At 37.2% G+C, this 23,026-nt stretch overlaps 1 protein-coding gene and 2 pseudogenes across 2 annotated transcripts in view; 2 read left to right on the forward strand and 1 right to left on the reverse strand.

Moving 5' to 3' along the window:
- Positions 1–22,122, forward strand: part of PRR16 (proline rich 16) — a 254,780-nt gene extending 232,658 nt beyond the window's left edge. For both annotated transcript variants that reach the window (XR_006785571.1, XM_045838038.1), the window contains exon 3: positions 20,924–22,122. The gene's annotated coding sequence lies outside the window, so the exon portion shown is untranslated. The remainder of the gene's footprint in view (positions 1–20,923) is intronic.
- Positions 13,471–14,326, forward strand: LOC123818059 (annotated as a pseudogene).
- Positions 16,644–17,255, reverse strand: LOC123818112 (annotated as a pseudogene).
- Positions 22,123–23,026: the final 904 nt, after the last annotated feature.

The following is a 23,026-nucleotide window of genomic DNA, read 5'->3' on the forward strand; positions in this document are numbered from 1 at the left end:
ATGATGGCAGTATTAGGAACCAGCCAGACACCCGGTGAGCACTGTGACCACCACCAGGTGTGAGCCAGAGAGTAGTCTGAGAGGTGGGGGCTGCACAACGCAAAGTAACACAAGTGTCATGATCATGGCAGTGTATCTGCTGTCCCTGCAGTAGAGTGAGGAAATACGAACTCAAAGACAGGCCACTACAGAGTTGGGAGAAGTCCCTGGAAACCTAATTCAGTATTACAACTTGGCAGTGAATAAGATGCTGAAGACAGACAACACTAAAGTCATTTTTTTGTTCATACCTGAGCCTTGAGTTTATATTGCTTCTGTTAAAATTAAGTTAATTTTCTTAGAAGAGTTCTTACATATATAATATAACATAATGGAAAATTTAAATGCCATCTACATATTGCTTCATCTATCTACTAATATCTACCTATTTACATATGTGCAGAGATTTGAGAAATGCCTGGAATGGTGTTCATCACATGTTAATGACAGTGATTTCTTAGGACAAAATTTAGATTTTTTTGAGGAAAGAGTTTTTGATTGCTTCTTTGATTTGTTCACATTTTTCAAATATTAGCACTTGTTATTTCTAAAAAATATTAAGTAGCATATGGAATTACATTTGGAGGGTATTTGAAATATACTAAGTAACTCTTTTATTCTTTAATATAGCATTTCCCAGAGTGTGTAACACTTATATAAATAGGCAATATGCAAAAAGTCTTTTGTCATAAAATAATTTTTGAAAATGCAAGAACATCCATCTAGGTTTGTTTAATGCATGATTATCAAAATCTCCATACTGTTTTTTAAGACTCTCCAACAGGGAAAAAATGCATGCAGTATTTCACAAAGTCATTTGTTTGTGGAACACTTCTTATTTTATTCATTCAAAGCTTATCCTAGGACTATAGTGAGCAAACTTTTTGAAACTTCTAAATATGTCCAAGATATTTATTAGTGTTTTTTTTACATTAGGGAATTATATACATTATTATTTTAATGACTTAGAACACAGCTTTACCTTAAAATATTACATAGGTAATATATATTTTATAGTATAGTATAAAATATTATATAATGTTTTTGATATGTTATAAAATATTTTACATTAAAAATTAGTTCAACTAAGGGAAAAATTTAAAAACTGGAATATAATATGCCAAAGCTGTAATATTGGATACCTCCCATGAAGGTTTCCCTTTGTCCTAAATGCATGAGGATTTTGATATTTCAATGAAAATATACTTGAAATTTTGGAGTTTAGAATGACATCATCTTTGTACCTTAGTGATCAAAAATTGTTAGCAGAGTAAGCATATTGAGATAACTGTAAGTGTGCCATTGCATACAAGATATTGGTATAGTGAGCACTTCTCTCTGAAACAGAGGAGTATGTCTAGCTGTTTGGTTTAGACTTATGTCATATGCTTATTCAGAGTTAGAATGGATTCTCACCTGTATCAGTTAGGATTAGATTCCTATGTGAATAACAGAGTTACCAAATCACAGTGACTTTAAAAGATAAAATGCAAGTTCATTTCTCATACTTAAGTCTTGAGACCAATCAAGACAGATATGATGGCTCTCAAGGACTGAGTATGCTGTAATTCCTCTGGGTCATCCCATAGAAGGTTCTCTCTTACTGTATAAATCAAGCAGCCAGAGCACCAGCCATCAAGCATGTGGGCCAGCTTTAAAAAACAAACAAAAAAAGTTCTTCAGCAGCTATCATTCAGTCTTTTCACTTCAATTCTTTTCCAACTTTGTCATTTGGCCAAGCACACGTTCAAAATAGTATTTATTATGGCCCCGGCTGGTGTAGCTCAGTGGATTGAGTATGGGCTGGTGAACCAAAGGGTTGCCGGTTGGATTCCCAGTCAGGGCCCATGTCTGGGTTGTAGACCAGGTCCTCAGTAGGGGGTATGGGAAAGGCAACCACACATTGATATTTCTCTCCCTTTCTTTTTCCTTCCCTTCCCCTCTCTCTAAAAATAAATAAATAAAATCTTTTTAAAAAGATAGCATTTATTCTGGATGACCAGCTACTTAACCTAAAAAAATATATTAGTTATTTTTTTTTTAAGGAAAAAAGGGTGTCTCTCAGACTGTCTGAAACACACTGGCTAAGAGTTGGGTAGGGAGTAGCCCCTAGAATAAAAATGAAGATTATCAGGAGACAAGGCAATGCATGCAGGGAGCAAACATAAATGTCTAGCACAGTGGAAAACAAGAATAAGAAGAAATATCAGTAATGACAAAGGAATAGACAAAATGCATGGTTTTACAAAGCAAGACTGGGGAGAAAGTCATGACAGAGAGGCATAAAATGGGCTTTGTTTTGTATTTTCAGTGTCTGTAAGTGTGAATATTAGCAGATTTCTGTACCTGATGCCAATGTACCCCCTCACTCGCAGATTTCCCATTACAGAACTAGATAAAATTAACACTTTCCATAAGAATGCAAACTTGTTAATACTGCAGATGGTAGTATATTCAGTTACTAACTAGATTTTATGTTTTTTTCTCAAGTTGATGAATTTCCTATTGCTCTGAAAATATCAGTTTCTCTATTAAGTTTGAGTATTTAATTTCTTAAAGAGGCAGTTAACTTTATAAAAAGGAAGAGGAAAACAAATAGATAAAACAGCTAATCCAATTAAATGACTGTTCTGTAATTCTCAGGCATTCATGGAGAGAAGATGATTTTCTCTCTAACAGTAAGAATCAGGGTGGAAGAGAAAAGATTGAGTTGTCCCTCCAAAATCAGGAGATCTAAACACTGACCTTAGCTGCTCGCTAACTTTGTGATTCACTTTGTAAACCCCCATGGAAACATTTTTTCTTCATAAAGATAACACCCAACTTTATTTCTTGTATGGGAGTTTTATAAGAGTAAAAGTCATTACCAATATTGATGGTTCTCAAATGGGGCGATGTTGCCTCCCCCTCAGTGCAGGAGCCGCTGACAATGTCTGGAGGTATGTGTGATTGTCACACTGCAGGTTTGCTCACAGCACCCAGAGGGTAGAGGCTGAGGATGATGCTGACCATTCTACAATGTACTGGCCAGCTTCCCCCTCGCCGCCACAACAAAGAATTACACAACCCCGATGTCAACAGTACTGAATTGTAAAGCCCTGATCCATATGAGTTTATTTGGAAGGGAGAGTAATTCCTATTAATGCTAAAAAGATACCTCTAAATATATATTGATTTTTAAAATAAACCCTATCTGTGATCAAACTTGTGGAACCCTAAAACCAAGAGCTCTTAAACTGAGTTCTATGCAGTGCAAGGGTGATTATAAGTAGTTAAATCATAAGCAAGCTAATATGTAAACAGGTTGGGGTAAAAGTAGATTCATAGTTGTTCCTATGGAAAAGAATGCAATAATAAATAATATTAGAAGAATAAACTGTGTTTCACATAATCACAACTATAAACCTACTTTTGCCTCACCTTGTATGTAAATCTGCAATATTTTTAAGGGGTGCAGCCCATAGATTTATCTGATTCTCTATGGGATTTATGACCTCAAAAGTCAGCCACTGAATTTATTTAGAAAGCCAAAGAATTCCGGTGTATTAACCAGCCATTATCTTCCCTCCAAGCTGCTCTTTCAGGTATTGTTTCCTGCACATTCTCTAACCTTACTGAATTGAGGCATAACTCTCATGCAAATGAAGTTTAAGATTCTCAGTTGAATCCTCTTCAGTAGAGGTGACCTCAATAAGTACATTTTCTCCTGAAGTGTTTGTGATTGAAGAAGCCAGATTTTATGACATTTCTGTTAATTGACACTTAAGCGCATTAAATAGTCTTTGTGATACATGTTGCCTTGTTATTTAGGGTAACATCATACCCTCTGCAGTTAACAATGCAATTCCCCAAACCTGCTTCTTGCCTCTTCTCCTATCTCTGAAAATAGTATCACTGTCTAACTCACCACACCAGAAAAAAAGAAAAATCTTTGTGTCTTCAATTTAGCTCCAGTTATTTTTTATATTCTGTCCATTCTGTACCCTAAACATTGCTTGCGTTAATTCCCTCTCTTCAATCCCTGTTGCTACTGTTCTCAGTTCAATATTTCATTCCCTTTCATTTGAAATCGTTCGATATACTCCTGACTGCTGCCCATGATGCTGGGTCTGCGCTCTTCCAGTTTATTTTTCACACACACGCAGTGCAGATTTTCTAAACGCAAATCTGACTGAGTCACTGTCCGATTAAGAGCACCGATGTCCTCTCCACTACCTCCGTGGTAACACTGGGCCTCTGCAGCCCCCTTTGCCTCTGGGTACTGGTCCCCGACCCCACCGCCCACCCCTGCCGAGGTTAGCCTCTAACTGCACTGATTTCTCTCTGTCCCTGAATGTGTGTTTTCTGGACTTGGTCCCTGCTTCGCTTGAATGACTTTCCTACTTTTATTGAAATCCTGTTCATCCCTCATGAGGGAGCTGGCTGAAGTATTTTCCTGTTCCCTCAGGAAAGGTTCATTGCTCTACTGTTTTATATCTTATTCACCTTTGTGTTCTAAGTTCCTTGAGCAGTTCATGCACGTATGGACAGTCCCGATACATATTTCTGTAGTGGTGTTGATAACATTATGTAAATTCAAGATTTTGCTCAGGACTGGATCATCACGGATAAACATTGTCTTTTGTACTCAGGAAGATAATAGAGAGATCATATATTCACAGGAGGACTCAAGTGAAAAAGTTCACTATGAGCTCTAAAAATTGAATCTTGCATTTCAGCTTTCTGAAGTACTGTTATTAGAAGTACAGAACATTGTTTTTGTATAGAACAAGTGTTACCCTATTTTTTTAACCACAATTGCTATTAATGAAAAGTGTATACAGTAGCTATACTAGAGATAGCTACAGAGTTCACAAGTTTTAAGTTGAATAAATGAACAAAGTAACACCATCCAAGTTTTTAAGACAGTAAATGACCCTGAGTCCATATAATGTTCTGTAATGGGAAAGGATTGCCTCCTATACTCCCCAAAAAGAATTTTCTAGACAAAAATGTTAGTACTGCCAAGGATGAGAAACATTATTGTATATTTTAATAAAGAGCTTTACCTAGAGCTATTGAAATGCAAGAGATTCTGTTTTTATTTAAACTAAGTAGCCCCACACTTCTAGGGTTTTACTGTACAGAACACAATGCCTTATTAAGATTATGCCTCTCCGAATCCATTATATCTAGAAACACACTAATTTCTGGGGCTTTATTAAAGAAGTTCACCTACAATGTGAAACTGAAAATGTAAGAATCATAGGTGTCATTTGATTGTATATTATTCATGAAAGTAAAAGTAGAAATATTAAAATAGAATAGAGGGTGGAGCAAAAGTAGGTTTACAATTGTGAGTACACAAAACAGAGTTTATCCTTGTGTTATTATTTATTAACTATTGTACTACTTTCCATACAAACAACTGTAAGCCTACTTTCCCCCACTCAGTATATGGGAACACACCTGAACCAGAAGTACCTTAAGAGCCAGTCACTGAGACCACCTCTGGTTTAGCCATTGTTGAAGAAGTTATTGAATTCTGAATCTCATACAATGGTGGTACTTTGATAGTATAGTTTGCTTCTTTAGGAGTTGAAGTGACGTGTCACTGGATTGTATTTGAGAAGTATCACGTCAAAGAGTGTTAGGATACTCAGGACCTCCCTCTGATTAATTCCAAGTTTTATGACAGTAAAGATTGTTCATCATTCAGTTGTTTGCCTGATGACAAGGATAATCTTTCTATTGGGAATGTATACATATGGATACTCATATTTTCTAGTCACAATAGTGGCAAGATTGAAGGAAAGTTAGGAGGAAATTGACATACTCTAAGGCTGAGTAAAAATATCCGAGACACCTGCCAATTAAACTTATAATATTATCTTATTCCCTTCAAGTAAAACAGAGATTTAAGAGATTTTTTTCAAATTTTATTTTAAAAAAGATATTTTTTCAAATTTGATTTTAAAATTGTAGTTTAGGCCCTGGTGGAATAGCTCAATCAGTAGGGCATCATCACTATCCACAAAGGTTGTAGATTTAATCTCTGGTCAGGGCACATACAAGAAGCAACCAAGATGTCTGTCTATCTGTCTGTCTGTCTGTCTGTTTCTCTCTCTGCTTTCCTCTTTTTTAAAATCTATTTAAAAACTGCAGTTTACAGTCAATATTATTTTGCATTAATTTAGTGTATAGCATAGTGGTTAGACAGTCATATACTTGACGAAGTGTTCAAACTGAAATATAAGACTCAAAACCAAAAAAGTCCTAGAAGAAAACATAGGCAGTAAAATTTCTAAAATTTGTCATAGTGGTATTTTTTCTGATATATCTCACTGGGCAAGACAAACAAAAGAAAAAAAATAAACAAATGGGACTCCATCAAACTAAAATGTTTTGCAAGCAAAGGAAACCATTCAAAAAATGAAAAGACAACCCACTGAAAGGGTGAAGATATTTGACAATGATACAGCTGAAAGTTTAGTATTCAAAATGTGTTAAAGAACCTTCTATATGTTGCATTTTACAAAAAGATTTTCCAGAAAGACCTATCTGTCATAGTTGATGCAAGACATTTTTTTTTCTAACCTGGAGCTCACGGTATTCTGACATGTATGCCTAAAAAGCAAAACATTTTGGAAGAAAAAAATAAAGTTTAAGTAGAATATATTCTATTTTTGTTTGTTTCCAATTCCTTTTGAGTACAATGTTTTAAAAAAGAAAATGGAGAATAGAAGTGATCTCTTGGCATAGGTGACTCAATGTTTTTCCACATCCAGTAGCTCCAGAGAACTAAACAACCCAGAGAATCCCTGATTCCTTTTCAGACAACAGAACTTCATTCAGCCTACTTGTCTTGGCTGAACTCTCTTGCTCTTGACTTCTAACCCTGCCCGTGCTTGGGGAAGGAAGGCTGGTTAACCTAATTATATTAGGTTCATAAAATGGTAACCCATGAAGTCCAACTTGCTGGTTCATGGAAAGTATCCTATCACTTATTTAAAAGCCAGATAAAGACGTGTCATTTCATGAAGATGAGAGCAGCATTTTATTGCTTGTCTTCAGAATTTAATCATTGAATAGTGTCAGTGGATAGCTGAGGGGGAAGGATTGTTATCACTTGTTTCATGTAATAAATTAAAAACCAAAACTGAAAATCATTGGACAGAAATGTTTAAACAGGAAGGAGGGAGTAATGCTAGCATTTTAATTTTGTTTTGATTGAAGTTACTCTGATTCCACCATGAAATAAAAAATGCCTTTCTCTAGTCTGCCTTTTTTGTGATGGAACTGATTAGAACATGCATGTGCTAACATTAGGTTTGGCAAGCTTTAATGCAGTTACACAAAGGAGTTTTGCCAATAGGAGGGATACATATCACAGCCATTCATTTCACAGTGCTCTCCAATCTGGCTACAACTGTTTTTCTACAATGCTCATCAGTGAATTAAAAGCACATCAGTAAATTAAAAGGAAGGGGGGGAAGAGATTTAGGAGAAGGGGTTTATAGAACATTTTTGGCTTCAGAGAAAAGAATTTATAATCATTAGCATGAGTAAAATCCCTTCTTGGCCTAAGTTAATGAAAACATTCTGAAAGCAGAGTTACTTTCAGGAAAAAAAAAAACACCCACAAAAACAAAACTGTCCTCTGAACACCATTAGCTAGTAACAAGGGACCCAGGGTAAGTAAACATCCCCATTTTATATAGCCAAATCCCTCTGCTTCCTCAGAGTATAAAGTAAATATCATCAGTGAGTGGGCTTCACTGGATTCATGGAGAAAAGGACAAAGTATCCTGGTGACTGTTTTTCTAAACTGGTTCCTTTAGCACTTATGCTTTGGTACTTTTTACAGTTGTAATACATTGCCCTAAAATAATTCAGTATTACAATGTATGTATAAGTCTTTGGTTGCAAAATGGCCAATGCTGATGTTGTTAATAACCACAGAAGAAGAGGACCAGACAGTTACTTCCATTCTGGTTTTATTTCAGTGCAAATCCACTACTGCAGCCACCTTTGGGTAGGAGGGCTGGGACGAGAATCACGGCAGTTCTCCTGTCACGGTGCACCAACAAGCCTTGAGCTCTTTATTTTCAGATAGCTTGTTCAGCACTCTTATGGAATTAATTCTCTACAAAAAAAAGTGTTCAATGTTTCTGTCTCTGTAAAAAGAAAAAACATGAACATTGTAAAATCATTTTTTACCTATGTTCTCATTTACTTTCTTCATCTCTTCATCAACCCTGCAAAGTAGATATTGTTCATCCTGTTTTTTTAAATAGTTGAGGAAACTGAGTCTCAAAAACTATCTTGTCCAGGTCCTTGTAAGTACTGTGGGATGGAACTTAATTTTGCACCCCAGATTCCAGAATTATGATATCATACCAGGCACTATATTAAGAATTTCACAAGTATTTGCTAATTGATCTATCCACATTTGAGTTTGTTATTAGCTAATACTAAGGAAATACCACAGGGCTGCACACAATTTAGATGAATGAATAAATGAATGAATGAGGCCAGTAAGCAAGCATACACTGCTTATATCCTGTGGAAGAGATGCTGTTCAGGTGGTTGGAGTTAGTGCTCAATCATAACATTGGTGGAAGTCTTGACTAATTAATTTATTGGTTCATTTGTGCCCATAATAAACAGTAGAAAAAGATTTCTAGAAAGTGTCTGTCTTCAAGGCTTTCTTTAAGGATTAACTTGGAATCCAAAAGGATGAAAAATACTGCTTTTTTTCCATATCGTTTATTCCTTTTTTATGGGAGACTTTAATTATGATATTTAATTGTAACATTTATATAGCAATAAAAAGATTTTTTTCAAAAGGTTGACAAAATATCCCAAAACTGCTTTGAACTAGGCTTCTGAGATATGCTTTTCAATAGTCTTTTGTGAAATATATGTTAAAATAATTATAAATATATTATTAGTATCTTAAAAATTACCACATCATAGGAACTTCAGTGTTATATCTTTCATAAAATATAACTTCTATAATTATTAAAAATTATGTCACCAAACCTATTTAAACTGAATTATATTAATTGGCAAAATAATTGAAAAGCACCCTTTTCCAAGCTGATGTGATTCTACATGGGCATATATTACATATGGAAAAAATGATGCAGTTTAAGGTCATAAGAGTAGTTTTTTTTTTTTTGCTTGTGAATGCTGATGTGCCCCAGGGAACAGAACGTCTGTATTTTTATTCATGTCTATAACTAATTTCTTTAGACAATTTCACCAAATTCATTTGTCAAGTTGTTGCCAGTGCAAATGGGTTCTTGCAGTGTCATGAGAAAGGAATTTCAAAGGGCACATGCATGGCAGGAGTTTAAGAATAATGGCAAAATTTATTGGGATAAAGAGAAATAACATGCCCTCGGGGATGTAGAGGGTGAGTGGGCTCTTGCAGCACTGCTCTGAGATCCTTGATAATCCTTCGTATACTTTCTTGGTTTTGGGGAACAAGAAGGGTTGTTTTCAAATGGTCCCTCCTACTTTCTGAGTTTTTCCTGGGCTTATGCTGGGTCCTCCCCTTAGCTGGTCCCTTTCCTGGATCTTCCAGTGTTCCGTGCCTTCATCTATCTGATTCTTCTCCCAGATTTCCTCAGACTGGACTCCACCCCTGTATGTCTCCATTTTGGCTCCTACTGTGCATGCCCCAGAGTTCTGCTGCGTCATCTGGTTTCTGTTGTGCACGTGCTTACCTCGCTCTGCAGCACCTTGTCTTCTACTGAGCACATGCCCAACAAAGGAGTTTTCCCCTGTGCCCCCGACTCCTGTCCCGGAAAACCCCAGTATCAGGCTAAATTGTTCCCTGCAGAGGTTCTTCCTGCCCTCATGAGCATTGCTTGAGGATTGCTAGGAGATTAAGTCCTGAGGGCAGAGGATGAGGTAGTTTCCTGGGGAGCCAGTCAATACTGCAGTTTCCTGGTGAAGCAGGTTTAATATTTGATTTGGCTCCTTAGTTTATTAGGTTTAATGTCTGATTCCATTTGCTCTATTCCTTCACCAATACTAACTAGCTACCTGTGCTACTACACTAACAAAGTACTTACCTGAAATTTATAAACTATCTCCTTGGTTTGAAGGGTCAAGTTTTCAGGGGCAGACTACACAGTAGATGAATATTTATTTTTCTATTTAAGTGTTTAAATCTTAAGTGGACATTTTTAATTTACTTATAAAATGAATTAAAATATTTGGTGTGTGTGTGTGTGGTCTGTCCAGAGAGTATCCAGCCATGTAATATGAAAAGTAGAGACATTTATTGAAGAAGGTACAAGATACAAGAAATATTGTATGTAGGAGAATGATGCCTCAGTCTCGTTCAAAGTAGGCACCTTGGGACCTCACACAGTTCTCCCAATTGCCATCAGCCACCCCATCATATTTTCCTGAACTTCATTGACAGTATGAAATATTTTCCCTTTCAAAGGTGATTTTAGTTTTGGGAAAAGCCAGAAGTTTCAGGGCACCAAATCTGGGCTGTAGGGGGCCTGAGTCACCTGGGTGATTTGATATTTCACCAAAAAACTCTGCACAAGACATATGGGTGGGTACATTGTCGTGATAAAGTTGCCAATCACCAATTGCCCATAGCTGTGGCCTTCTGAATCACCCAAATAGTTTCCATGGTAGAGTGTTCAAGATTAACACCACATTTGATGCAGATTCATTGCTCTACTTGCTCAGTCATTTTGAATGTGACGACCACACAGTACACATGCTCACTCAGTGGCATCTACCACCTCCACTGACTAGTACAGTGAAGTTGTCATTGTTTATACACATACATTCCAGTCTACTCTCCTTGGCTTCCAGGTTACATCAATGTTGTGTAAGCCATACTCATTATATTAACAATGGCTGGGCTTTTTTCAGACAGGCCCATATATGCATTCCTTAAACTCATTTTTATGTTACTCCTTATGTTTTATGTTCATTTTTGTGGTTACTATTGAATGAAAAATCAAATACAATAAAGCATAGTATCAGGCCAAGCTGGACTTTTGTTTTTTGTTATTTTGAATTTCAGTCTAAGGCTTTGTAATGGGACAGACTTGCTGGGTCAGCTTCATGGGTTTGTGACCATTGCAACTGCACAGAGCCCTGTCTTCAAAAGCAGCATGTTCACTGTGCACATGGCTCTCCTACCTTAGGGTTTCATGACGTGCAATTGCTGTCTTGATAGTTTTATATTTGAATTTGTGTTTTGTAAGTGAAATCTGATGGGATAATAGAGAACATGTTGGGGGCTTGAAGCTTCCTGTCAGGCATGGTACTGCATGTATCACCCACTCTCCCTCCCACACCTGGAGATCACTGCTGCCCTGTCTCAGTGAGGACACAGCGCTGGCACCTGTGTGATGTACTGTGATTTGCAAGGCAGAGCCCCAGGGTTTATAGAGGTCTGCCCTCAACCTGTGCCAGAAGGAGCATGACATTAAACAGCAAATAACAAAAGCAGAGACACTGAGCAAGGGCCCTGCATTTCATTTTTCACTGAACTCTATAAATTTTGTTGCTGTCCTTAGTAATTTGGAACTAATGCTATTGAATGCCATCGTCTGATGTGCTACCTTAGATGAGGAGTGCAATTCTGAGGTGCATGATATTTCAGGGTGTCAGGAACCTATTTTAGAAAATGACCATCTAGCCTGAAAGACTTAAATATCATCTCTCTAAATGGCTGCTTTGTCAGACACATGTACACTTACATCAATACATAAAGCACTACCTACACACTTGGTTAGTATGTCTTTCTTATGGATATACAAATTCATTAGGCAGTACTTGCACTGCTGCTGGGCTCAGGTAAGCAGGGCAGCTGTCATAGACTCTCATTTATACTTTCAATATTTCATAGGCAATTCATGAGAGGAAACTAATTGTGTCAACTAAGAACACAATGTTAGAATTAGCAATTTCATTTTCCTCTTATTAAAATAATCTTCTTCAAGCTGATTTTCTCAATATTCATAGAAAAGATCATGACCAGTTACCACCCTTAGAAATCCCAGAAGATATTTATAGTCATTCACAGTCTTACTAGATCAGATGCAGCTTTCAAATCAGGATTAATTTTATCATAAGCAAAGTTGCATAGTAATACAGCTGACATTCTACCAGTGTCAGGTTTCCATAGAAACAGAGGTAGAAAGTTAATTCTGGTCATTTTTCTTTTCAGAGAAGTGTTTTTGCTATCCCTCCATTCATATTATAAAACACTAATATTTGGGAATTTGGATTACCAAACAGGCTTTGTTTTCTGATCTTTAACACAATAAAATTCAAAATGGCAGCTATGTATCAACAAAAAAACTAAAAAAAATAACAAAATTGTTCTGATATGACTACTTGATATTGTAATGATGCCAATTCTGCCTCATTTAGTTTATAAATCCAGTCCTAGTCTATGGAATTTGTAATTTTGCTAAAAAACTGAATCTGAAATGTATACTAGAGAGGAAATGAATGACTCTCACCCAAAAATACAGCCATGCAAGTATGTGAATTATTACATAAGAATAGCATGTCAAAACAGAGCAAAATATAGATAACTCAATAAATGCTATTGAAACAATCCACAATCAATTTGGAAAAAGTCAGATTCATAAGTAACAGTCTAATAAGTAAATTAGATTCAAACAGGATTGACAACCTTTTTCTGTAAATGGAGAGAACAATAAATATTTTAGTTTATGTGGGCCATGCTGTTTATCCCAAATATTCACCTCTGTAGCTATAGTGCCCAAAGAATGGTGCGAGGGTAGCAGATTTGGCTTGCTGTGCTGACCTTGACTTAATCTAACCAGGGCCATCATTTTCTTATCTGGAGAATGGCAAGAATATCCTTCATTGGTTTATATAACAAAGTGTCAAATAAATATTCAGCTGTATGTTTAAATGTAATAGAAATATAACTTTTTACTTTTATATTTTCTATGTTTGCCATTATAGCTCATTTATAGAGGGTATTCCATTCATTTTCATTTAACCTAATTAAATGAAAACTCATTGCTGCTATTAGTTTAATGGGGCATATAAGAGATTTTTTTTGGTAACAGTTTTGGTCTCTTCATAGTTCCTACTAAAATGCAGCAAACACAGTATACATAATACATTGTGCCATAATTAAAATAATATATATTATATATAAATATTTATTTTATAAAATACGTGATTCATTCATATGTGATTATATTTTTATAAAATGTGTGATTCATGTATGTACATTTATATATTTATACTTAATAAATATAGAGTATAAGAAAGATAATCACAAAAACTACACTGAGGTCAAAATAAATACAGAATTATGAAATACTGCTGTTTGGACAAACTTTTTGTATTACCTTTAGCTTTTCCTTAGCTTTGATTGCCACCTTTGACATTTTAAAATCATGCTGCCCTGACTGGGTAATGAAGGCTCTCAGTAACCAAGGATATTACTTCCAGCCCTGCAGCCCTGGAACCTGCCCTACAGCTATGTTGTGCTCATCACCAGGGCTATCATGTAGGTTTGTGAGCTGCCTTATGCTGGGCTGCATCTACAGGTTCATTACCGAGCTTCTCCCCTTCTACCACAACCACCCCCAAAAAGCAGCGGAATAGCAACTGTTGCAGCCTCATGCTAAATGACTGCTTTCTCAAGATCTCCCATGAGGCCTGCCTCCTGGACAAGGAAGCTACTGGGTGCTGGACCCCAACACCAGGGATACATTCTAGGGTGGCAGCCTTCTTGCCCACTGCAAGAGCTTCAAGCATTCACACCTCTCCACTTACCTGGCCCTCTTCCCAGCAAGGTGCCTACTGGATGCCCTCCTTACCTGGTGCCGTCTATTTAGCCCATGCATCCCCATCACTCACCACTCTATCCTGGGTCTACTACCCCTCTAAGTCACCAGGCCCTTACCATGTCTTTGGTCTGGTGCCTGAGCAGCACTCAGCCCTGACCTGGGCTCCACACCCTTGGGACCAGTGACTTCCTATGCCTTTATTTAGGCCAATTATTCTGCCACTACTGAACAGCTACCAGTTTGCCTGCTGCCCCGCAGCCAGACCTGACAACTCTACCTATGCAGGCCCCCTACATAGTCACAGATGCCACAGTCCCACAAGGTGGCAGCAGTGGCTGTGTGGAGACAGCATGGACATCTATAGGTGTACATCACCCTGCCAGTTTGGAGGGCGGAGGCCCTGCTACAATCCTGGTGGGCAGCTTGGAGGGGGCAGTGTAGGGGCTTACCGTACTTGCCACATGTCCGCCTCCATGTGAGCCGAGCATACGGTCAAAAATCCATAGATGCCTCAGCTCTTTACCTGAACAAAGTATCCCCAACACCAGAGGGCATGACTGGACAGAGGGCCAAATCGAGAGCCACATACAGGAGACCGTGGGCAAAAGATGCACAGCCTCCGAGTCCACTGAGTACACACACTGAGGCAGCCTCAGCCCCAGTGACTGGGACAAAGGACCCTTATTCAGGGGAGGCCCCAAAGGACATGCTTTTCAGGGGCACAGCTTAGCATCCACATTAGACACCGGGATCTGAATATTGGGGAATCTCATGACTTGAACTCTTCCCTGCACGCATGAAACTTGGGCCTTTTGACATAGGTTTAGCCTCTTCAACTTTTGACTATGTTACTGCAATAAAAGTCCCTAACAGTGCCTTCCTTCTTCACATGAGGAAGATAAGTTTGAAAAAAAAATGGTGCTTACATAAATTAACCAGACATTTAATGACTCTGTGTAAAATTGTCTAGTATCATTCATATTTTTCATATCACATTTGTGTCTGGAAAAAATTTACCATAAAAAATGACCCTTGTGCTCATCTGGGTGCCCAGACGGTTGGAGCATTGTGGCCTACACCCAAAGAAAAGGTGGCGGGTCAGCACCTGTCCGGGTTCTCTCTGGAGGCAACCTCTGGATGTTTCTCTCTCCCACTGATGTTTCTCTTCCTCTCTCTCTCTCTCCCCCTCTCTCTTAAAAATATTAATAAATATATCTTTGTGTGAGGATGTAAAAAAAAAAAAGACCCTTGCAGTACTTGAAAACTTTGACCTATTCCATTCCAAAAGGGAAGAAAATTATAATTCATTTTAAGCAAAGGCCTTTTGAACAAAATGAAGCAATTAACCACTGATCTGAAGAATGGGACATACAGCATTTCCATGAACACTTCCTTGATGGCTATACAGGATCTTGGTGTATGTGATTTATGTGTCATTGTCACATTTCTGAGTACCTTTATTTAACTTGTACAAACATGATGGTGTATTACATCTACATATTTGAGGCAAAAATACAACACATGTAAAGGTTTAAAAAAGTTTGTATTTTAAAACCTATTAACAAAAGTTGATGGATTTTTTAAAATTATCAAATTATACATGAGAAGTTCTTTGGGGCTTTTCTTCAGTGGGAAATATATATTTGACCCTGAGGCTGGCAGGGTAAATGTGACATCCAGTACCATATAAGGAGAGGCTCAGATATCTAACAAATTTTCAAAACTCAGTAAGAATTAAATGCATTCCATTAATACCCAATGTTAGCATCCAGATAGCATATATAGGCATCTATTGGTTAGAAGATTTTGTTCTTTGCTTTTAATGTATGATCACTGAGGGCTGTGAGGCAAATATCTGCTTCCATGTGATACCTAAAAAATTGGTGGAACAGGAGAAGATTCATAAATAATGTTAGCTCTTATCTTAAATAAATGTAAAATGAACAAATCTTTTATTTATTGAGCAAGAATCTGTTAAGTTATATTTTTTGTCATATTAAATACCATAGGACAGGATCGTAATGATGAAAAACTCAGTCAACAATGGCCTTACAAAGGACAAGAAAAATTCTGCCATGATATTAGCAAAGGTAAAGGAGAAAGTTTACTCTGTGAAAGGCAACATTTCCCTGTAGAATCTCTCTTGGCATTTTCTGAATGAGCAGGATTAGTGATCTAAGTAAATCATATTTCAAGAGGTAACAGCAACAGATAAAATTTAAAGGGATTATTACAATAACATTTATAAGATTCTGAACAATTCTTGAACTCTTATAAACACTTCTTGAACTCACAAAGAAAGCAATTCTTTATTTATGAATTTCATAAAGGACTGAATGTGCAACTGACATCTGCTAATGATAATCTGGCAATATATAGTTTGTTAAATAGCTGAACATTTAGTTTTTATTTTCTAACCATAAGAGATCGTTAAAGACAATATGACACTGTACATATGCATACAACTGGTCACTCTGGGCCCTACTACCAGTGAAATGGTAGTAAGCAAATCTTTTTCTGATCAAGAGAAAATAAAAGAAGTAGCATTTTGTGTTTTTGTTTGTTTGTTTGTTTTTTAATTTTTTTTTAAAGACTTTATTTATTTATTTCTAGAGAGGGAAGGGAGGGAGGGAGAGAGAGAGAAACATCAATGTGCGGTTGCTGGGGGCTGTGGCCTGCAAACCAGGAATGTACCCTGGCTGGGAATCGAACCTGGGACACTTTGGTTCCCAGCCCACGCTCGATCCACTGAGCTACGCCAGCCAGGGCCAGAAGTAGCATTTTGCATGCTTCACTCTACAAGATGAGTTTCCCTAAAAAGAATCTAATGAAAATGGCTGTAATTACAAGAAGTGAGGAAAGAGGATTGGTGACATTATCTCTGAAGGAAGCAGTTGAGGCTGATCCAGGTTTATCCAAGTGTGCTATGTTTTCAAGTCTTAAACCTCTTCATCATTTCTCCCTGAAGTTTCCTCCATGAGTTTCATGGAGAAGTTACACTCCTCCATGAGTTTCCTTGTTTTAGTATCATTGAATGAAACACTGCATGGTTTTGGTGTGAGTCCATCTTGTTTAGATGCATTCATCAGAACAGTTTTGCTGGGTTCCTTACCATTCAAGCTGTCATTCTCACTGAGCGTTTCAAAAACACATCTCAATTTAGAATCCATTGCAGTCATCATGAACCCTGGGTCAATGATTCCACTGTTGGGCCACACACGGTACTGATGAGGTGCTGTGGTCTTCACTTTGAAACATACTTTTCTATCTGATGGATTTTGCAATTTAAGATTTGTAGTGACTTTATCTGCATAGGGGTCTTTGAACCCTACAGTTATGGGAGGCTATGGGAGGGTCGAGGACCAGAATCTGCTTGAGCTTCACCATGGACCCAGAGGCAGATGCCATTGGAGACATAGCACAGAGCAGCACAGTGTCCCTGTGCTGGCTCTTTCCTGGCTGGGGCAGGGGGTAGCCAGGGCTTGGCCAAGTTCAGTCATGGGGCCAGTTCATGACTCCTGCACACCCATGCCTGCCGCTAGGTCACAGGTTTATTGGGCCTCCTGCTGGGGCAGCAGCTCTGGGTCTCACAACTGACTCAGTCCCACACCACACCAGATGCTGAGGCCACACTCATGCAATCCTCGATCCTCAGCACCCCACATGATGACTTAAGTGTGCCTGTCTGTGCGCACCTGCGTCCTGGAGCCCCTAACGCTCCAGCTTTCCCTTATTTAAGTAAGAATAGATGGGTTATTTTGCTTTCTTCAATTTGCCACTAAGAAAGCATCTGCAGCTTGAGTGCTTAGTCACTGGATTCAGCTGATATCTTCACCATTCCTTTGCTGTAAACGTCTGCTGTACATACTGCCTCTCCCTGACCATCGTACTTTCCACGCTTCTTCCAGACACTCTCCAAAAACAACTTGATTTTCTCCCTTCATTTTTATGCTACACAGTGTTGATAGTACCGTACCCGCCCCACCCCTGTTTCCATGCCTTTGCCCAGGCAGTTCTCTCTGTTTAAAATACCTTTATTTCAAAACTAACAAGTGTTACTTTTGCAGACTCCAACCCATTCCTCAAATCTCAGTTCAGAAGCCATCTTCTATAGGCTTCTCCTATGCTTATTCTTTATTTCATACTTATATGTATTGTAGCACAAATCTTTTATCATGAATATTAGTATGTCTCCTTTGAATATTAATCTCCTTGGAGGCCAAGAAATTAGAGTTTTGTATTCATGGTTCCTAGAGCAGTACCCGGTATACAGTAGGTACAAAATACATAGTTTTGACTGAATGATAGATTGTTTCACCTTTTCAGTAAGCTATAACAATAATGAAGACTGTTAAAGACCCCTATATCAGAGAAGTATGAAAATATAATTGGCACATATAATTATCTCTGCCCTATTTACATTAATTATGTTCCTATATATTTGCAGAAAGCCATCTTTGTACAATTTTATCATATTTGTTTATTTAATCATAAACCCAAAATATTATTGTGTGATTGCTGCTGATATATTAGTAACAGCTTTAGTGTCCATTTCTTTTCCACATGTGGAAGCTAATATTTCTAAAGTATAAAAAAATGGCATAAATAGGCAGATGAAAGTGGTGCCTCCCACGTTGGATTAAGCACAGCTTACATGAGTTTAGTCCAGCCTTCCCCACTCCTCTGTCCTGATAATTACCTGGAAGACCCGAGTTATGGGGTCTCCCCCTCCTCCTTGGTTCTTGCCTTGCTTGCAAGAGAAGAATTCAAGCAAGAAACAGCATGTGTGGTGGAAATGAGATAAGTTTATTTATGAAATACACTTGGGCACAGGCACCCAGCTAGTCTAAGTGTCCCACGTGTAGAAGAAATAAAGTTGTTAGTAAGTTTGTTGTATACACTGGAGCCCAAAGCTGCAAGTGGGCACTCAGCCAATCTGAATGCCCTGACTATTGGAGATCAGGGGTTATACATTTTAGCCAGCTCCTAGGTACCCCTCCTCCTCCTGTCTCCAGACCTTGGGATTAATACACACAGTTTGAAAGGCTTTCTTTGCCAACTAATGAAAAGGATACACACAGAATTTCAAAGGTTCCCCACCTCCTGCACTATTATAGTTTTGCTTGTGATGTTCAGACACCTCACGATCTTGTTGATCTTACCGGGCCAGGCTCAGGATTGCTGAATTAATGAGTAAGACATGACTCCCTTTCCATCCCTGCTTTGCTTTACTGTCCATCTTACTTAACAATATCTTTCACATCTTTGTAAGCAAGTTCATGATGAAAGATTGTCTTCTCTTTCTGTATCTTTCACAGAAAATCTTTTATGATGAGCCAGAGTGTGCCTTCAACACACATTGACTAATTGTGTTTGGTGATTTTTCTAGTTATAATCTTGGAGTTGGGAGGATTATTTTTTCATTTTGATTATTTAAATTATTTAGAACTTTGTCTTGCTAGTCTGGGAGTAACATAATTACAAAAAATTCTTATTCATCTAATAGAATGGTAATGGTTTATCAAAAAAGGACTAACTGATTTACTTTGTGGCCTGGGGGTATGTTTGCGGTATGTTTGTGTCTCTGTATTGAGGAAAGCACTGTGCGTTTGGAATTCACCTACCTCCAAGTGAAGAGATTAAGAAAGGAGTTCTCAGATGGACTTTAGGGATTATACATGCCCTTAAAGCCATAACTCTCTGTCTCTGACTTTTCTAATAATTTACTAGTCAATTAAGTATGGTACCAGGTTTATTTTAATAACTTTCTGTACCTATTCTAGTGAGTCATGGCATAAGTATGTCCTTTTGCATCATAACCTAAATGTCAGGGGAAATGGGAAGGGTTTACAGGAACAAGTATAAAGGACACATGGATAAAAACTAGGGGCGGGTGGAAATGGGAGGGAGAAGGGGAGGGCTGGGTGGCTGGGTTGGGATGGGAGTAAAAGGTAGAAAATTGTACTGCAACAACAATTAAAATAAAATTTAACAAAAGCCTTAGCTTCTGAAATCAAATAAATAAATAAATAAATAAATAAATAAATAAAGAGAAGGCCATAGACATACTCCATATTAAGTAGTGCTAAGCATATTTGATGTTGGGTGGGCAGGGTGAGAACTATGGCTAAGTTTATTTCTTTTTGTTTTCCAAAAAATATATTCATTAGTTACAAATATGGATGTCAATTATTTTAAGGTGTTAATTTTAAAGAATTGCAGATACTCATGAAGGAAGAATAGTTCTTTGGCATCTCTGCTGCATCAAGGAAAAGAATATCCTTTTGGCAATTTGATAATATATTTAGACAATATAGAATGCAATGGAAGATTATATTATACAACATGTTTTTTAAATTCTTTTTTTGTTGTTTTTAAATGAAATCTCCACCTTGATAAAAATGATTTATTGATTAACCATTTCCTATATTTCTCAATATATAAATATCTCAAGATATTTTATACATTTTCAGTGTATATATAGTCTTTGAGAACTTGGTGCATTTACAAGTGGGCAAATTTTTCTGAAGTTTAAAAAAAAACTGTCAGAAATAGACCCCGGCTAGGTGGCTCAGTTGGTTGGGCATTGTCCTGTGCACCAAAGTGTTGAGGGTTCGATCCCCAGTCAGGACACATACCTGGGTTGTGGATTCAATCCCTGGTTGGGATGGGTACAGGAAGGAACAGATCCACGTGTTCTCTTTCACATCGATGTGTCTCTTTCTCCTTCTACTCCCTGCTGCCCCCAGTCCTCTTTCTCTGAAACTAGTGAGCATATCCTTGAGTGAGGATTTAAAAAAAAAAACTGTCAAAGATAGATCTTTTACTTGAAATATGAGTATGCTACTAGTAAATTTTGATGACTAACATCACATTATTTTCATGTATAAAATTTAAGTGGAATATATGTTTAATATATCTAGACATTTAGAATAATATTCTTGATAATTCAAATAATTTTAAATTACGCATTAACAAATGCTTGCCTCATTCTTAACACATTTTTTTATGTTTTTGTTGAAGTGCACTTGTTATTTAAACTGATCTTTTGTCTTTCGTTTTCATTCTTTTGACAGCTCCTTCAGGATGGAAGGAAAATCTTTATTTGGAGGCATGTCAGCTCATTTTTCTCACTTCAGATTCATCACTATGACTTCTTGAGGCCAGATCTAATTTTGAAATAACCAAGAACCTGTCCATCTTAGAGCAGCAAACCCCCTGAACTTCGGAGCACAAATGGTCACGGATACGGTCTGCATAAAATCATCTGCCTCTAGTCTGACAGCCATGAGCAGAGCCCTAGGGGTGAAAAAGCCACAGCCTTAAATCTCTTCGCTCAGAAATTACCAAGAAGATTTTTTTAAAAAATAGATGAAAAGGACTAAACAATCAAGCCAACAAAAACAGAAACCAAACAAGCTCCATCTTACTTCACCATGAAAATAAGTATTCCCAGATAGGAACCCATGAAAATGTATATTCAGCGAATTAAGCTAGTAAATTATCAATTGATTTATCATTTGGGAAGGTAAAAGTGTAGAGATAGGAGATACCTCTAGCCAGAATCACTCAGCATTTCAAAAGAAAAATGTAGACAAAGAGAAACTGAACAAGCAGAGGAGCATTGCAGCAATGAACAGTATTAGGACAGAATGTTGCTGTTTGCAGAGAGGATGTTTGCCATCGTGTGTACACTTTTAAAGCCATAATGGAATAGCAGCGTTGTTGTCAATTGCTTGAAAAGTTTCTGCATTCAATCCTTCACTCCATATTGGTTGAGAGAGGGGGGAGGTCAGTTCTTACTGATTATTTCTCAATGCACTTCGAATATTTGCACTGTCACTTCCATTCAGGGTAATGATGTGCGCTGATATTTGCACAGATGGTCCCGTGAGTTTTGAGACCACAACAAGCAGTTTCTTGCAGGAGTCTAAAAAGGAAACACTTAAGAATTCTGCATATATTGATTTCTCTTTCTTCCATAAAAATCAGTTATTTGAAAAAATAATGTTCTTGTCTCAGATTAAAACAACAACTACAGAATTATCATGAAAAAGCAGCAGTGTGGTCAAATGAATGAAAAAGGGATCAAATTTTTTAATGAAGATCATTTTTTATCATTAACAGCCAAGAAGTCAAATACAGTGAACTGTACACTAAACATTTATGTTTAACATCTATTTGTTCTCTGAAAAAAATCATTTGTAATTTGTATTTGACATATAACAGTTTTTTATAGCCATTTATCTATGCTTCATGGAAAAATGTACCAGACAAACAAACAGCATTTTCAGTTTATTTTTCTAAATAAATGTGTTGTTTGTATTATTTGTAGTTGCTTATTTTATTTGATTTTCATTACCTGGAAGATAAGTTTCCTGTGGTTCATTGACAGACTTTTGTCATTTTAATTTAGAACTAATGAAATTTCAAATATTTCTGTAACATAAAATTATGCTTTCTAGCTCCTAAACTCTGAAGAAGAAATTATATATTTTCACCATGACTTTCTTGTCAAGAATTATTTTAATATTCTAGTTACTAATTATCCAGAGTTAGTTTTACTATCTGCTAGAAAACAGCAAGTTTGGGTGTGCTGTGCTGGTAGGTATTTTCTCTCCATTCTCCTGCTGAACATCTGTTCCAGAAGACGAAAATTAGATTAATATTTTTAGGCCATTAATCATACCTAACCAGTCTTCAGCAGAGGTCTGCTGAGTACGTCCGTCAGTATATATCATAATGAGTAGGCAACTGTGCTGGAGCAAAAATGAAAATCGACAAGGGCTTATTGAAAACCTGCAAAGTGTTCGTCCTTACTTGAGGCTCACCAGCTGGAGTCAGTATTCACGATTGTTGCTAACCCCCAATAAACAGTGTGTAGCTCAAACAAATTACTTTTTCCTTTTTTTCATTGAGGCATAATTGACATAAGGTTTCAGCTTCAGGTGTACAATGTAATAATTCAGTGTTTGTATATATTGCAAAATGATTGCCACGATAAGTCCAGTTAACATCTGCCACCAGACATAGTTACAATATTTTTCTTATGATGGGAACTTTTAAGATCCACTCTTGTAGCTACTTTCAAATATGCAATACAGTATTATTTTTTGTAAAACAATTACTTTTATTTTTCGATTACAGGTGACATACAATATTAGTTTCATGCAATACAT

This window comes from Phyllostomus hastatus, unplaced genomic scaffold (genome assembly GCF_019186645.2).
Source record: "Phyllostomus hastatus isolate PE091 unplaced genomic scaffold, TTU_PhHast_1.1 phas_contig_254, whole genome shotgun sequence".
NCBI classification, from domain to species: domain Eukaryota; kingdom Metazoa; phylum Chordata; class Mammalia; order Chiroptera; family Phyllostomidae; genus Phyllostomus; species Phyllostomus hastatus.